General features: G+C 37.6%; 1 long non-coding RNA gene across 2 annotated transcripts; it reads right to left on the bottom strand.

The window, feature by feature from the left end:
• Positions 1-767: 767 nt before the first annotated feature.
• On the bottom strand, positions 768-18,926 carry LOC127864438 (uncharacterized). 2 transcript variants are annotated; one of them, XR_008041938.1, is made up of 5 exons: positions 18,833-18,926; positions 16,827-16,926; positions 12,531-12,748; positions 3,097-3,313; positions 768-856 (listed from the first exon to the last, which is right to left on the bottom strand). It is a non-coding gene; the product is annotated as an uncharacterized LOC127864438 (long non-coding RNA). The 2 variants fall into 2 exon arrangements; XR_008041937.1 differs by lacking the exon at positions 768-856 and adding an exon at positions 1,937-2,400.
• Positions 18,927-19,329: the final 403 nt, after the last annotated feature.

The raw sequence follows: 19,329 nt of genomic DNA, 5'->3' as shown, positions 1-19,329 counted from the left end.
GCACTTTAAATAAAACACAATTTATTCCCAAATTGATGTCTTATTCCCAATTCACATAATACAGTGTTATAAACTACTCTGGAGTTATTACCAAACCTTGCGTGCCTTTTTTAAAGCGAAAAGCCTAGCCATTGATGGGAAAGTGCGCAGGCTTGGCTTGAGCTACTCTGGCCGCATATGCCATAAGACCGATTTTCGCATGACGCGGATGATATAGTTTTATTTGAATATGGGGAAAAACTGCGTCTCAAAGCCAAACAACTTATTTGGCATAGTAAATATAAATAGTAAGTATAAATAAGAAACATGCAGTTCTCTGTTTTGGAACAGCTTGATGCGCAGAGGAGATTTGACAGGACCTTCGCGGAAACGTCGATTGCAGTGCCAATGTGAACATATCCTTGGAAAACTGAATAACGTGTGCCTGAAGACGAGAACATGTCAAAACGTGAACGAGCATTTGTAATAGGATTTGTTTCTTCATTTTGGATATGTTTTGACTGCGGCATCATCGCTTTCTACTGTCTTCTAGGCACTAGTCAGTTAATACATGTATCCTCAAATATAAATTTACGTGTTTTTTTCACGTAATGTGCCTGTTCCAACGCCGACCAGTTGCATATACATTCTGTATTTTTCAATATGAAACCGAGAAATAATAGTTTTATAAATATCTTAAAAATTTACTTATTACGCAACCTACCATTGGCTGCAGAGTACGGAGCACCTTCCACCTTAACCTCGCACAGAGTGAGTACATCGTTAGGGGTGCTACGCGTAATCCGTACCCACTGACCGTACACCGGTGTAGCTAGCTCAAACGTGTATGAAACGCCGACCTCTCCAGGGTGAAACCCTTCAAGAGATTGAAAGCCGGCCTCCGATAACCCGACGTAAAGCTTGACGTCTCTAAGTCTAATACCTTAAATACGTGTATAACAACTGAAGACTTAGCGGCCATAGACTTAGAGGTCTCAGTGGTGTAGTGGATATGGTGTCCGCCTAGCGATCGGAAGGTCACGGGTTCGATCCCCACTATAGGAGCGTTCTTTAGATTACCCCTATAAACACCAAGTACTGGTTATAGTCCCAGGAAACGAACTCGAGAGCGTTAATTACTTTGATATCAACTCGTCCAATAAACAGCTAATACTCAAACTATGGATATGCCCGATACACTGCCCTTTGATGCTTTAACGTGAGTATATTGTCCATATATGGACAATGTTTGATTCAATGCATATTATTTAGTATTATTTTGATATTTTATTGACACGCGCAATGATGGACAAGTCCTGAGTATAGGAATTATCACTATATGCAGATGCTTACTCGTGACAGAAATTATTGTAACCATCCGCTTTTGTTTTATTTTAGACAAGTGACGAATGTCCTACACGACGCATATAAGAACCGCGTTCTGAGAAAACTGGGCTTAATGCATGTCTATCTATCTTTCAATACTGCCGGAACCCCCTTGCGGGTACTTTTGGCAGGTGCGCGTGTCAGTGCAAGAATAAAAGGTTTAAAAGCATCGAAAAGGAGACTTCAAAGCATGAAAGTGAGGTGAAGATAAAAGTGTGATAGTGTTAAACAAGAAGAAACATATTTATAGGTTAAAAGTTGTTTAAAAATCCCTGTTTTGTGCATTCAGGGACGACTGGGGAGTAGAGTGGGGCTAAGGCAACGCTTGAACCCCTCTAGGTCTGCCTGCTGTACAACTGAGGCCGGTAGGCTGCTTGTACCCCTCTAGGTCTGCCTGCTGTACAACTGAGGCCGGTAGGCTGCCTGTACCCCTCTAGGTCTGCCTGCTGTACAACTGAGGCCGGTAGGCTGCTTGTACCCCTCTAGGTCTGCCTGCTGTACAACTGAGGCCGGTAGGCTGCCTGTACCCCTCTAGGTCTGCCTGCTGTACAACTGAGGCCGGTAGGCTGCTTGTACCCCTCTAGGTCTGCCTGCTGTACAACTGAGGCCGGTAGGCCGTTCCAAAGAACTATGGTGTAAGGAAAGAAGGAATATTTAAAGTAGTTGGCTGATGTATGGACTTGTCTGAATGAGAGTGGGTGCATATGACGAGTCATCCTCATAGGCCTCTCAAGATATGATGGCGGCGAAATGGCTACCAAGCCATACACAATTTTGTAAAAAAGGGTCAGTCAGGAGAGGTCACGTCGGTCCTTCAAAGTCTGCCAGCCAAGTTCAGTCTGCATACCGGTTACACTGCTGTAGAATGAGAAGTCGTTTTTCACCAAGCGGACTGCTCTACGTTGTACTTTTTCTATTTTGTCACTATTTTCTTTTGTATGTGGACTCCAGACAGAGGACGCATATTCTAACTGGGGTCTAACTAAGGTCTTATAGGCTACTTCTCTGATGTTTTCATTTTTAGTCTGTATATTCCTGCGGATGAAACCAAGAGATTTATTAGCATTCGTTGTAATGTTGGTAATATGTTTGTTTCAAGAAAGATCATCTGAAATGGAAACACCTAACTATTTAGCACTGTCTACGACTTCAAGGATTTGTCCATGTAGCCTGTAATTGAAGATCAATTTATGTTTTTTTTCTTAGATGTGCGTTAAGTGTCGTTCCAGATTAGCCTGTGCAGCCCGCACAGGCTAATAAGGGACGACACTTTACGCCTTAATTGTATTTTTGCTAAGAAAAGACTTCATTTAAACGAAAAATGACATAAAAGCGGAAAGTGTCGTCACTGATTAGCTGTGCGGACTGCACAGGCTAATCTGGGACGACACTTAACGCACATGTATTATGCCCGGTTTTCTCAGAACGCGACTCATATGGTTAGGGTTCTTGTTAATTGTCTATTACTAGACATGTCTGAATTCCATACGCCGAAGAGAGTTGTGTAAATATGCATTACCAAACACGGCATTGTTTGACCAAACATATTGACTTACAACACATAAAAAGATTCTGATACGAAACATTATATTTTGACAATCTTTTTATATAAACGATTGAACGGCTTTACATTTTACAATATATTTTCATAACGATTTTCCACACGAGAAATGACAACGCACGACAAACCCATTCATTATGAGTTTCATCAAATTAAAGGTTCACACTTACGTCATACATTCCTCTTGTAAATCTTGACGCTTCGGATGAGGAATATCTGCTCGAGATTCACCCATCATGAGACGTTGTGAGACGCTGTGTGGGTGCATGACTGGTCTTCAATCAAACGCGATTTCGTATTTTCGTCAACGGTACGGTCCGCCGTATATGGACGGTTGGTGTCTGTTTGGTAGGCAGGTTTACCAAAGGCAACGTTAACGGCGTCTGTCTAAGAAACAAGGTTGGGTGAATGTAAAAGTAGACATTACTACATTGGCTTTGAAATATCGCTTTAATCGGTAAATCCTCCGTGAAAAGGTAAACGGTGAAAAAACACGCCAATGAAATATATATGTATATATATATATAAATATATTTATTTATTTATACAGTCAACCCGAAAACACACATCGCTTTGAACATCCATAACTTCATCTATAGTGCATCGATTTCCATGAACTCGGTCTTATTCAACGCAGAAATGAATTTCCTTTCTGAAAATGTACATATCTAATGTCCATGTAAATGAACGTAGGTCACGCGAATTGTGTATCGTGTTATTTCTTAAAATTTGACCCAGCATCTGTCAAAATATTACAATACATGTACATTTCCAGAAAGGGTAGTTATTTCTGCATTGAATAAGTCGTGAATCCTCAAATTTTGATTTTCTCAGGCAACCGTGTAGGTCAAGTTCACGGGCGGGTTCACACATTAGATAATTGTTATGTTGAATCTGAAATTGCAAACAAACCGTATTATCCATAATCATGAACAACTCTTGTTGGGATAATTTGACGCTTATCAATGGCCTTAGGACTTTTTAAACACGAAATGTGATCATTGAGCATGTTGATATAACGAGTTAAGATGGCAGGTTTCTATTGCAGAGTTTTGTATGCCCGTGCACTCTATAACATTTAATAAGTCTATGGAAAAAACTGTACTTTGGGATTCTGGATAAAATTTAAAAAAACGGGATTTATATAAAGAAAAACGCCCAATGGTATCACGTGTCAAGTACTCGAAACGTATTAAGACGGCACCTACTCATGCCAGCGTGGTGGTACTCTTAAACCCTCGATGAATTAAGAATCTCTACCGTGAATACTGGAATCGGCGGACTGCGCGGAGGAACCACCAGACGATCAACGGGCAAGAAGGTGATTCTCAGTAAGGCGTTGTGGCACGCTACGGGCACGACAAGACACAAAGGAAATCGTGGACGTCCACTACATCCGTCTCTGTCTCAAGCCGTCTCGACCCTGTTCGTCGACGAACTGCGAAAATCTTCCTCACTCAAATCTAAGTCATCACACAAGTCATTCTGCCATCATCAACCTCGCCCCATCGATCAGAACAACAAGTGCTGTGGCGACGGGCGAACGACGAACCGGCAGATGCGGGCACACTGGAAGCCGTAGGCGTAATCCTGCGCGCAGGCGGTCTAGGTTATTGGTTCCCCCTTAAGTTACAAGGAGCAGCAGTGGAGTCCGGCAGATCCATAAACGACTGAGCAGCCCTCTTTAAGAATGCACTGCTCACTTACAGGTATGAGGAAATGGCTAGAAAAGGTGTCATAAAAATTGCTCGCTCAAACCTTCCCAAGACTGCTTATCGCGGCTGGAAGGGGGCCCTACACCAGCAGTCGGAACAAAAAGAAAACAAATAGAACGAGAACAGTTCTTCTCACGTTAGACGTATTTTACGTGCGCAAACCTGTGCGCAGGTACCATACAGACATACCACACTAGAATAGCTCTGATATAGAACGAACTCGTCAGATACGGAAATGACATCGTAGACTTCCCAGTTAGCTCCCATTTATGAAAGGAAGGAAGCATCGTACTATGCTCAGCTCCTAAGCCTTTACCCAGAATAAGTGAAAACAAAGTTCTACGCAGACCTTCATACCGTCATTACAGAGTCCTTGGGCACAATGAAGTGGGCCAAAGCAACATGAATGGTCTTCTTTTGCCCCAAACATGCGCGAAACAAGAACCGCTGATCACAAACACGATCTTCCGCCAACCAACCCGTAACTGAACGTCATGGATGCACCCTCGCTCAATACACTGGCTCTTATTTACTATGTTTCCGTGAGATAGAGGGATTTATACTATAGCCACAGACCCATACATATGAGCCGTGCTCTGTGAAAAGAGGTTTTAATGCATGTGCGTAAAGTGTCGTCCCAGATTGACCTGTGCAGTCCGCACAGGCTTATCAGGGAAGACACTTTCAGCCTTTATTACAATATTAGTTTGAAGAAAGTATATTCTTAGAAAAGTCCAATTTAGGCGGAAAGTGTCGTCCCTATTAGCCTGTTAGGACTGCACAGGCTAATCTGGGATGACACTTTACGCCCATGCATCAACCCCCTTTTTCCAGAGCACAGCCGATATGATACATACAAAACGAAAACATACTTTAGAAATGCTTTCACAGGATTAATGGTTAAATCCCGGCAATAAGGTTTTTAAAAAACCACAAAAGTTCTCATTTTGCAACAAATATTTTGTGTCAGTCGTTCCGATTATGTGCTTTAAAAATCTTATGTAAGTTTAAAGTGGTTGCATGTAATTTGTTACTGTTTAACCAGTTTGTTCTGTTTTGCTGACTGCCTCGTGAAGTTCGCGTTTTGCATCGCGTATTTTGTAATTTTGATAAATCTTTTTTTTCCAGTTTTCATGACCCACATACCATTTAAATAGCGAATGCTTATAAAATAAACAACTAGAGCTTTATTTACTGAAAACAGCCAATAGCGTACTATGTAACTGGCAATTTAAACGTTAATTAATAATAAGCTTGAATACAAGTTCAGAAGAAACAGTCCCTGAACATCGCGACACTGAAAGCTTTATACCCTTGCATATATTGTTTGTACAGTCAAAACTTGCTGAGGACTTACGCGTATATACGATCGTATTACTATTTTTAAAACGATAAAACGATATTGTATTAACGACTTTAATACATTTCAAACGAAGTCGAGAATAATAACGTAACGTTTTTTTTTCAATGGCAAATAATGTTTTGCTTTCTTGTACTCAAAACAGGTACTCAGTTGTGTAATCCCAATTTGTGCAAATTCGTTCATAGAAAACATGGACAAATTGTGATCAATTATATATCAAACACGAGTCAATTTGTCGGTATTGGCGTTAAAGGGGCCTTTTCACAGATTTTGGCATTTTTTAACTTATTCATTAAATGCTTTATATTGATAAATGTAAACATTGGATCGTAAAAGCTCCAGTAAAAAATCAAGAATAAAATTAAAAAAAGGAAAAGAACATTGCCCGGAGCAGGTTTCGAACCAGTGACCCCTGGAGTCCTGCCAGAGTCCTGAAGTAAAAACGCTTTAATTTATTGAGCTATTCCGCCGAGAACATATACTAAACGTATTTTATACCTTATATAAGCAATCTTTGTAGTTTCAAAAAATTTAACGACAAAAACAGAACTCTCCAAATTATTCAATCGTTTCGCGTTGCAACGCTTTATAGTTTTTAGGTTTTAAAATCGTCAAAAGATGCATATAATGGCTATATTAGAGCATGGTAAATGTTCAGTATTACTGTTTCCTCACAAATATCATAACCAAAACGAAAATTTGCGAATCTGAAACAACTTTTTTCAATTTTGTCAATTTACCAAAGCGTGAAAAGATCCCTTTAATTTGCTCGTGAATTTTCCATGAAGTAAGAACATATGAAGTATTTGATGTTTTATAACATTTATCAGTCATGTTCATAAATTAATTTGATATTGCAATAATAATATAATTCGTGTACTGAGAAAACTGGGCTTAATGTATGTGCCTACAGTCCGCACAGACTTATCAGGGACGACAATTTCCGCTTAAGCTAGATTTTTGGTAAAAAGGGACTTCCTTTAAGCAAAAAATTCTGTTAAAGCTGAAAATGTCGTCCCTGATCAGCCTGTGCGGCTCCAAAGCTAATCTGGGACGACCATTAACGCACATGCATTATGCCCAGTTTTCTCAGAACACGTCTTATATATTCACATTGCAATCGTGTAGGCTCTCGTTACGCGATCTTGATTATTTAAACTATTTGTAAAGAGGCAAATCAACTGTTTTTTTTTATAAGAAGAGACTATCTGCAAACCAAAAATACCGTAAAAGCGGAAAGTGTCGTCCCTAATTAGCCTGTACGGACTTCACAGGCTAATCTGGGACGACACTTTACGCACATGCATCAAACCCTCTTTTCACAGAGTACGGCCCGTATTTAATCTTTGTTAGAATGCCTTTTAAAATGTGGTCTCATGGGATCTTTCGAATGAATCGCAGCACTTATTAGTATTGGTGTGTGCAGAATTAAAATAATCTTGTACATTTTATGTTCAATTAAGTTATAAATTAACAGAACTTATAATTGAGAGCTTCTGTTATCGAGATACAATTCTTATTCGGAACATCACTTACAATAAACTGCAATAATGTAGCGGTAGAAAATAGCGTTTCATTAGTAAACGAATAATTGAGCATAACCTGAAAGAAAACGTATTTCGTGAAACGTATTTTGTGCCCATAATATTGAACAGGAGGAGTGCAAGCTGGTACTTTTTTTTTAATTCGGCGGTCGAAAATGAAAATGCGAGGAAATGAATGTGTCAACCAGATACTTCAATAACAACAAAAGTTTTGTTTTAGTAACGTTTGATGATGTCATGAGGGAAAGCTGTCGATTTTAATAATTTAAGAAGAATCGGAAATCAAAGTTATGCTATTGAAGCATGTGGGAAGGAGAAATGCGGATACAATATCAAAGGAAGAACATTTTGTCATATGAAAATAGTGTTTACAATAGGGAGTTTAAAGCCATAGCGCAACTAAGACCAATGGGACTTTTAACCCATGTATGCCCAGTGGATTCTCCCATTATTTTAAATTGGATCAATTTCATTCCAAAATTAGGGATGTCTAGTTTTTTTATTTATATATTTAGAATATTTCTTACAGAAATTCCTGTAAGCAAACAGCGCGAACACAGATGAGACGCCTCAAGCGGCGTCTCATCTGGGTCTGCGCTGTTTGCCAATGCCTTTTTTCTAGACGCTAGGCATAAATGGGTTAATGCATGACATATTTTAAATACACATAAAATAATTTTTTGAACGAAAACACTTAAGTTTCAAGTCATAAACAAACTGTTGTTTGTTTTTAAGAAGCTTATAGGAATTTCAATATACCGAATTAATATACGCGCCAACGTTAAAATAATGTTGTTTTTTTTGTTATAAAGCTGCATTTACTTTTTGTATAGATGATAACTATCTTTTTTTGGAAATGAGTAATGAAACTTAAAAATAAATAAGCAATTATATTAAGAGTCTTATTTCATATTTCTCATTCTGACGTTTAACAACATACCTGTATAATTAACGGCTATGTTTTATTTATGTTTGTTTTATGAGAACAACAAAAAAGAATATTATTTGGTTTTCAGTAGTTGTAAGTTGAGGTTCTTTCAAAATCGGTAATCGAATTAAATATGTGTTTATTTTCGTATTAAGATTGTCAAATTTAAGACGAAAAACGAAAATACGGTATATGGACGGACTCTGTATCCACTGACCATTGCCCATGAGTTTGCAACGACTGCATTTAATTTTACTCAGTGTTCTTTCATGAATATTATGCACATTACACGGACTTTGTTTGAAACTAAATATTTTTTCTTTTATAAATGTTGTATTTGCTCTTATAATCAGAGTGCATTGTCGTCTATTTGCTTAGCGACAGCTTAGGTAGTTTGTTAAAAGTACTAATTACTTCAAGTTCTAATTGACCTACAATTTCGCTGCGTACACGTTCTATCATTTGGAATTCCGCTGAAAATTTATGGAAACAAAACAGGAGAAAACAAGTAGTCCATAACAGAAGTTGGTACTTTGAAATTCTAAATTATGTCTGAAAACACTTTAAAAAAATAACAATTCTCTTTCTTCTTCTCATCCATATCACATAAAACCACACCGGGTCTCTGCGCAAAGGTAGGATTCCAAAACTTCAAAACTAATCTGTAATCTTCCGTTTTGAAATTCATTACTTATTCAATGTGCAGATAATGTAGACAGAAGATTTTATCGCGAAAAAATGGACGATAATACTCTCTTTTTAGAGACCTCTTGTGAACTATGAAAATTATCTGTAATTTCCATAAGCGGAGCGTATCAACTTTTAGTCTCCTCTAATATTCCCCTGATGATCTAACAACTACGTGATGGGTATATATATTAAATATTCCCTTACTTATAGACTTAAATCATCCGTCCCAGTGTTAGCCTTTGAATCTTGCCAGTCATAGTTAAAAACAAAACTTGGCATGGGTCAACGCCAAGGTTTCAAATAACACTCGTGGATGGCAGACCAAGAGCAGATTATAATGGGTTCATGCTCTGTAAAAAAAAGGGGTTTAATGCATGTGCGTAAAGTGTCGTCCCAGATTGGGACGACACTTTACGCAAATGCATTTAACCCCTTTTTCACAGATCACAGTCAATATAGTTATTTTAACAGTTCTGATAATATGTTAACTTTTGTAACCTAACGCCCATCATCAGCAATCTTATGCCCTTACTTACCCGACCAATCATAGGCAGTATGTTCAGCTCAAAAGTCAAAGAAGCATAAAAGGATCAGTCTTTTATCAATTTCATTCGCGTGCGCTTCATAGTTTTATTTCGACCCATGGTGCAAAAAGGTACCTTGTGTACTTTAAATTTAACGGTATGTGGTACCATTTTGCACCAATGGAGCGATTTGATATAAACCAACAATACAATTTTACATTGAAACCATTCAACCGATATTTCATAGTCCTGAGTAACTGGACTAAATGAGTCTGAGAAAACTGGACATAATGCATGTGCGCAAAGTGTCGTCCCAGATTAGCCTGTGCAGTCCGCACAGGCTAATCAGGAACGACACTTTCCGCCTTAATTGGATTTTTGCTAAGAAGATACTTCATTTTGACGAAAATGGACTGCACAGGCTGATCTGGGACGACACTTTACGCACAAGCATTATGCCCAGTTTTTCTCAGAAATAAATCTGTTAACAGGCTGATTCAGATTATAAATGAAAGTGGGATGCAATCACGTGACAGACAATTTGGCGACGTCCATTCCGAGATTCGTATTTTTCGCCATTGTATGACCTTGAATACCTTTTTTAATGCCGCTCACATTCCAGCCATATAAGCGAGAAATATATAAAAACAATAGTTGATTGCTACACTATCTGATTTGAAAAAAGCAATGTATCTAACTCGGCCGAACTACAATTTGATTATTGCCAATGCGCGTGCGTGAGCATTAGGATAAGATGTTTTTAAATACTTTTTATTACGTTAGTTTTTTTTACTTGTAAAAACTTTTTGCATTTGCTGAAGAATTCCCGTATATATCAGCCACGCAGTATAATATTAAACCCTCTCCCATTTAAAAGCAAAATGAAAATGACTATGTGCAAACAGCATAAAACCAGAACAGCCTGCGAGTAACTCGCAATTTGTTCAGGTTTTATGCTGTTTGCTACTCACCAGTATCTAAGTGTTGGAAAGGAAGCCTTACAAATTGAAGAAAGGCCTTTAATTTAAAAGTGCTTTCTAAGGGACTACACATGCTTGAAAATACGTATCTAAGTGGTAAAGGGTCAAAACACTCATATACGCATTTCAGGCCATGGTATGTTAAGCCTCGCCGATTCGATAAATTATGCAATGATAGAATAGTAACATATTGTCTGTATGAAGTGGGCATTACAACATAAAACAAGCAATAGACGAGTTTTACATTCCCAAGTTGGGGGATGATCACAACGAGGAAATCAGGTTCAGTGAGATATGCCATCGAGATTTTTCCGCCAAACCGTGCTTTATTATTTATGAAATCGTTATATTGTTTGATCATAGAACCACTTTATGAACATATAGTGTATACGTGTAACAAAAATTGTAACAGTTCACGTGACAATTACGTACTCCACATGGCACCAGACACACTTTGGCGTCGTTTTATTACAATAAATATGACAACGTGATATTATTTCAGTATTTTTCTTTCTCTGCAGCTTGGAACTATAGCGAGAAGAGAGAGAAAAGAAAAGTATACCACTTTTATAAAGATCACATGATGAAACTATTTGAGCCTTGTTTTGGGATAACTGGGCTTAATGCATAAGCGTAGTGTTATCCCAGATTAGCCTGTGCAGTCCGCACAGGCTAATCAGGGACGACACTTTGAGCCAAAACTTGATTTTCGATACGAAGGGACTTCATTGAAACTAAAAATACCAAAACATCGTAAAGTGTCGTCCCTGATTAGCCTGTCCAGACTGCACAAGCTAATCTCGGACGACACTTAACGCACATGCATTAAGCCCAGTTTTCTCAGAACAAGGCCCGTATAGTGTATACGTGTAACAAAATTGTAACAGTACATGTTACAATTAAGTATTCCACATGGTACCATGGTAATCAGTGCAGTAAACCAGGTGTCATTGTTTCGACATTGACTTCATGAAATGTGGATAAAATAATAAACAAGACATTTAAGTTTAAGGTTAATAAAACTTCACATAATATAATATAAGATTGATATTAATAAGATCAACATTACATATTTATAAAAATAGTTTCTAGAGAGCATAAAAGGCGAATGACTGTATAGAATGACAATTAACACTTTCTTGTTGAGTTGTTTGGTATAAATTGTTAAACTTATGTGTTTATCTATGTTTTCTTATTTTATTGTTCTTACTAGTGATCTTTTAATATATTTGGACCGTGCTCTGTGAAAAAGGGGTTTAATGCATGTGCGTAAAGGGTCGTCCCAGATTAGCCTGTGCCGTCCGCATAGGCTAATCAGGGACGACACTTTCCGCTTTTATGATATTTTTCGTTTAAAGAACGTCTCTCCGTGCTCAAAGTGAGCTTCTGTAATCATCCTATGTAAAGCGTCCAGAATCATTTGGTGTGCGGTATGTGTGTATCGAAATATTTCAGATCGTTACAAATCTAGAGGGCACGTTTTCCATCTCATCTTTATGGAACTTAGTCAGAAAATATTGGACTGTTTGAACATTATATAAAGATAGAATTTTAGTCACGTGTTTAAAACTAGGTCACTATGTCAAATCATAGCAAAATCGTGTAACCATTCTTGAGTCCCAATAGTGGTCTAAAACAGTGTATTCCTAAGGGCATAAGGAATATACTGGACTATACATTCCCAGGGTATGACACGCAGAGCGTACGTAAGTGTTAATATAGTATTGTATTGACTGTTACTATCATTAAATACGTATTTATAATATGACATTTGACTATACTATTATACAAAGTTTGTATTAATATTTAATTATAATTAGCATTGCACCTATCACTCCAATAATTATAAGAATGCGGTACCATATTACTAGAATCAACCCTGGTATGTTTCCGCGCAAGATGTATGATACGTTGGTGGGATTTACTGCCTCTTTCCCAAAGACCAAGATCTTGTCAGTTATCAGAATGTCCAGTAGATATTTGGACAGCACAGAGAAGACCGGGCCTTTGCATCGCTCCTCGATGAAAAGGTTTAACACTAGTCCATGGGAGTGCAATGCGGCTCGAAGCCGGCGCCTCTGCAATGAAAAGAGGTTGCAGTGTAGCAGAATGTTGGCAGCCGTGAAGGGCTCCCGACAACGGTTCCAGAACGATGACATACTCTCCTGCGCCACCGAGTTACAGTGTGTTTCCAATCCTAAGACGCGTCGTGGCTCTGTCAAGCGTCATGGCTCTTATAAGCGTTATGTCTCTGTCAATCGTCGTGGCTCTGTCAAGCGTCGTGGCTCTGTCAAACATCGTGGCTCTGTCAAGCGTCGTGGCTCTGTCAAGCGTCGTGGCTCTGTCAAGCGTCGTGGCTCTGTCAAGCGTCTTGGCTATGTCAAACGTCTTGGCTCTGTCAAGCGCCGTGGCTCTGTCAAGCGTCGTGGCTCTGTCAAGCGTCATAGTTCTGTCAAGCGTCGTTGCTCTGCCAAGCGTCGTGGCTCTGTCAAGCGTCATGGCTATGTCAAACATCGTTTTTATGTCAAGCCTTGGCTCTGTCAAGCGTCCTGGCTTGTCAAGCGTCGTGGCTCTGTCAAGCGTCGTGGCTATTTCAAGCGTCGTAGCTCTGTCAAGCGTCGTGGCTCTGTCAAGCGTCGTAGCTCTATCAATGTTACAGTTCGTTCATGGAAGCATTTTGTCATTTATTTGAGTCGCGTTTTGAGAAAACTGGGCATAATGCATGTGCGTAAAGTGTCGTCCCAGATTAGCCTGTGCAGTCCGCACAGGCTAATCAGGGACGACACTTTCCTCTTTTACGACATTCTTCGTTTAAATGAAGTTTCTTCTTAGCAAAAATCCTATTTAGGCGGAAAGTATCGTCCATGATTAGCCTGTGCGGACTGCACAGGCTAATCTAGGACAACACATGCATTAAGCCCATTTTTTTCAGAACGCGACTCATTTTATGACGAAAGCATTCATGTTCCCATATTGAACCGCGATTGTTTGGAATAATGATTCAAATCGAGCATATTTGTTTTGTAAATATTTCCTTAATTACCATCTCTACGGTATCAGGTTTGGTATGAAAAGCATACGTATTACCTATGTATGTGACACCACATTGCAGTCTTGTCTAAGTACATGCTTAAACAGCATAGCAAGCCTAAAGTTAAATGACTTGTGTATGGACTCAAAATGACCGTTTCACAGATTTTGGCATGTATTGTAGTGTATCATTAAATGCTTTATATTAATTAATGTAAACATTTGATCTAAAAAGCTTCTGTTTAAAATCAAGAAAGAAACAAAAAAGTAACCCTCCACTGGGCTCAAACCACTGACCTCTGACGCTAAAGTCTAATGCTTAGACCACTCGGCCATCCGTTCTCATACAATGAATGATGTATTTTATACTTTATATAAGCAATCCTCGTAGTGTCACAAAATAAATATAACGACAACAACAGAACTCCCCAGATTATTCAGTCGTTTCGCGTTGCAACAATTTAAAATGTTCAGGTTTTTAAATCGTCAAAAGATGCATAAAATGTATATTTCAGAGCATGGTAAATGCTCAGTATTACTGTTTCCTCACAAAGATCATAACTAAAACGAAAATTTACGAATCTGAAACATTTCTTTTTAATTTTGTCAATTAACCAAAACGTGAAAAGGTCCCTTTAAAATGCATTCCTTAATTACGTTAGTATTAAATAAAATATTGTAGAAATCGCTCCTACTGGACATTGTTTTTCAAATCAAAACAACATACGGACGCATCGCTTTTGAGAAACAATATACATGTATCATAACCCATTTATGCCTAGTGGACTCTCGCATCCATCTAAATTGAATCAATTTATTTCCAAAATTAGGGATGTCTAGTATATTTATTTCTATATTTAGAATACTTCTTACAGAAATTCCATTAAGCAAACAGCGCAGACCCAGATGAGACGCCGCATGATGCGGCGTCTCATATGGGTCTACGCTGTTTGCAAAGGACTTTTTTCTAGACGTTAGGCATAAATGGGTTAAAGTCATGCGACAGCTTAGGGATGCCTTGTACTTTGATTGTTGTTAAACTTATGATAAAGTATTTCCTCGTTAACTAATGATGATCGTGTCGAAACACATAGAGACATTGACTTTTGCAGTCGTTTCTGTCAAATATTGTTTTATGTTATATATCTGCTTTGCTTCCACTATAGCATGTTGTCTAAATTTCGAACTTTTAAAGACCTTGACATGATAAAGTTGGTAAGGACATTCAATGTAATGTGAATAGGACTTATCTTACTTTATAGGTCATGTATGGTTTTAAAAGTTGGTTTAATAAACCCAAATCAGTCTGTTAAAACCCAAATGAAGACCGATGCGAAATATCATGTACTTACTTTTGGTCTTATCATGTGTTTTTCAGATACACCGGACTCAGCATGTATTCTACTACGAGATAAACGAAACTTTTATGAACGTATCTTTTTCAATAATCTACTAGTTTTAAATGGCCCGAACACGCGGTTGAATAAGGTGAGTGGTTATGACATACGACCCATTGTCGCATGACGCGGCTCATAGATCATCGCTATTATGACAATATTGCATCATTCAAACCTATAGCGCTACTCGAAGGAGCCTGGGTGTACATGTGATTGGCATCAATATTTTTTTGTTGCTTACCGGTATATTTCTTGATGTTCCATTCACAATTCTTTGGTATCTGTAAAATCATTTTAGCCTCGCTCTGGAAAAATCAGACTGAATGCATATGCGTTAAGTGTCGTCTCAGATTAGCATGTGCAGTCCACACCGACTAATCAGGGGCGACACTGTCCGCTTTCAGACCTAGTTAAGTCATTTGGTTCAGATTTAGATTTGATTTCAACCGATTCCTATTTCGGATTCAACGTTGAATGAAAGCCATGTTGTTGTTGTTTTTTCAAACCTTTATGTTACATTTAATCGTAACTGTTTTACACCTGTATTTAGTATTTATTAAGATAAGACCATCTCAAGGTGAAAAAAGAATGCTTAACTGCTTCTTGTTAATTGCTTTTGCTCAATAAACATTTGAAAAAAATGCGTGCCAATTTCGTTGTTGCAGATAACAATCTTGAGAGTAGCGACTGCTTGATTACTTCTTGACATTCGCTTTTTGATCTATATGCAATTCGTATTTGTGCTCGAAAAGTGAATGTTGCTGACAACCGTTTTGAAATATTTACATTTATACCGTTTGAAATACAGACATGTCGAGAACATCTTTTTATGAAATTAATATAAATTTAAATAACCAGTTATGAATTTAAATGACATGTTCATGATGCAATATTCTGAACGATATTAAACCATGTGCATCGGGAGTTAGAAAAGGATATGGGTATAAACAATATATACATAGATTTATACCATATATTTATACATGTACTCACATTTGTGTAAATAAGACCTTGTAAAACATTGATCTGTCAATACCAAAGAAATCGAAATTAAAAACATCGACCGGTAATTTAAGTTCTTTCAATCGGGAAACTAACAAAGCTAACAATGGGAAAACAATCCTTAATGCATGCTTTTAAAGTATACTCCCAGATAACCATGTGCAGTTACCGCTTTTATGTAATGTTTCGTTTAAAGGAAGTCTCCTATAAACGAAAATCTATTCTATGAGGAAAGTGTCGTCCCTGATAAATCTGTGTGGGCTGTACAGGCTAATCCGGGACGACATTTTAAGCACATGCATTATGCCCCGTATTCACAAAACGCGGCTTATATATTAAGTTATAAAGGAAATCAACTAAGCGACAACGGTGCTTACATGTGTTCACATAAAATAAATATTTGTTTTAATAGAACTGAATTTCTTCAACAGATTAACATGACGAAAGAGACTCATTGGTAAACAACATCCGTTCAAACTTAAAAGTCGATTGGTCGATAACACTTTCGTAGTCTTATAACATATGGAGCGAACACCATAAACTGATCTTGAAAACAACATTCGCAAAGTGCGCTTTATTGATAGTATATGTTATGCTAGTATGCAATGCGTACACAGAAAAAAGAAACGCCGTTAACATTAAAATATATTGTACGATATATGCCGCGAAATTTCAACGTATGTTTAATTCTGAGAGGTAAAGATACTTTCGCATCTGCTGAACGTACTGTTTGAGATCTCATACATGCGAGAGTGAGTGACAAGATCCATCAACACTACAGGTCCAAAAACTACCGTCACTGCAGCAAGCCTTCCCGGATCGTTCACCTGTAAAACAACGATATGAGCCTTGCTCTGGGAAAGCAGAGACGTCACGTTCCGCCTTGACTTGATTTTCGCTAAGAATAGACCTTTTTTAGCGAAAAAAATCCGTAAAAGCGAAAAGTGTCATCCCTGATAAGTCTGTGCGGACTGCACAGGCTAATCTGAAATAACTCTTTACGCACATGCATTAAGCCCATTTTTCGCAGAACGGGGTTTGATCACCGTTTTCAACAGTATACAAGTCATATCGTGGCGGCCAGTTAACATACACTTTTAATTGGCTAGCTGATTTCCAATTACTTAGTACTAGTGGTGAGTTGATTAATCAGATCGTCGACGCGTCATCGACGAATTGCTGCTGACGTGACGATGACCATGAAAATTTAGAGTCGACGAAAAGTTGACGATTTTTTTACCGCACGGATCATTCGATATATATGTTTTTGTGTGCAAAAGTTTAAATCTTTAAAAATATACTTTAAGCACTCAGCCCCTAGCATATTCAGCTCCATTTTTTACAATAACAATAGTGCAGTAAGGTTCAATATTTCAGCGTACATAAATAACAACTTTAAATGTTTTCAATGAGATACAAGTACAAGTACAACGAATCATGGAGGATTTACACATTGCAAATGCAATTCCTAATGGCAAAAAGTAAGTTTTCAATCCTTATTGTCTTTCTGAGTTGTATCAAAAACAACGGTAGTGGATCCAGTGGGGCTGAAATGTTATCATGGTTATTCAGGTAAATTTTACATAATTTCGCGACCTGTCAAATTGTGTTCCTGCATCATGTAATGTCTAGGAATCATCTTTCGTCATATACTTAGTTTAAATGCTATTGTTTCTGTTCACCAATAAGTTGTATAGAACAGAAATTTTCCTATTATTCAAAACTTCATTCTTAATTAAATAGCAAAAAACTGTAAATTTGTAATTCGAAAGTGAAATTCAAGCTTTTCTTGCTGAACAATATAAAGATAATCAATAAAATTGTCATATATTAGTTGAATTCATATTGGCTTTGTTATTGAGCCTGCGGCCTCTGGCCAATACGGCTGTCTTCAGCTCAATAACAAAGCCAATATGAATTCAACTAATTAATAACATTATAAAACAACCCCCTTAAACCTATCAGCGATCGTAATACGGATGTGTATAGCTGCTATAGCCAATTCATTCAAGATGTCGGTAAGAGAAGAATTTGTTCCCTTTCCTTGTCAAGAAATTATTATTATAAGGTCCATATTTAAGTAGATATTTTCATATTCTTCTGATGATGATCATACAAGCTGTTCTTTTGAAATAAAATTACTTTTAAAAGGTCTGTTTTTATTTAATTATCTGTATTACTCTTCACTCTGTACAAGATTTGTTGTAGTCATTGGGGTTTAAGCCATTTTCACACAGTACATAACATTGCAGCCACAATATTTCAAACACAAAGCAAGATTTTTAAGCATGGATTCATTATTAAATCACAAAACACATAAGGAATAGTCATGATAAAGTTCTTTTTGATAAAATATATTAATATAATGTTAATATCAACAAAAACATTGGTTAAATATTAAAAACTTAATTTTTTGTTAAAAAAGCTGATTAATCGATTAATCGCTGATTATGGCCTCCAATTAATCGACTCCGTTTTGGGGAACCGATTCCAATCACTTAGTACAAAAGTTAGTACACATGCTTTTATCAGATCTGTTAACTGGCCTACTTGAATCAGAGGTATGGGGAGAATGGTCGTATATATATGAACACATCACTTGCGAATGTAAATGTTCGTCAAAACATTCAAAAACAAACTGCAATACAGTTTTGAGATGTTCACTGCTTGCTACTACACTTGTTCAGTACAGGTGGCATATGACATTATGTTGAGAAAGGTATAAAAACTGACCACAACTTGGTAGATCTCCTTCTTGTGCCCAGCTTTTATTATGTCGTCAATGCAGCCGTTTGTGATGTTGTACAGTTTCACGTTCTTGCCAAAAACGTGACGTCACGAGGAGTTCTACAATGGAAGAATGACGTCATAGACAGAGATAAAGTGGGCGGAACGGTTTCTAACACGTTCTAACCCAAATCGTTCAGTTAGCAAAACTTTAAATCATGAATTTGATTTCTTAGTGAGGCGGAATAGTAATGGCACACCATGACCGGAATATTTAATAACTATGTTGTGAATACTGCCACCTCCACACATGAATTGCAATAATGTGTAATATTAAACATTTAACTAATATAATTGTTATGGTGGTCCGCCGGAAAACACTTTCTGTGTAAACAGACTTTATTTAGGCTAATTAAAGAATAATTGTTAGTTTTCTTTATGCTATTGCGGTGTATTTTTACTTTATAGCGAGGCCAATGAAATTGTTTTTTTCTCTGCGCACA

This window comes from Dreissena polymorpha, chromosome 1, assembly GCF_020536995.1.
Source record: "Dreissena polymorpha isolate Duluth1 chromosome 1, UMN_Dpol_1.0, whole genome shotgun sequence".
NCBI classification, from domain to species: domain Eukaryota; kingdom Metazoa; phylum Mollusca; class Bivalvia; order Myida; family Dreissenidae; genus Dreissena; species Dreissena polymorpha.
Note: the sequence above shows the minus strand (reverse complement) of the source record. Positions and strands in the feature narration are given on the sequence as shown.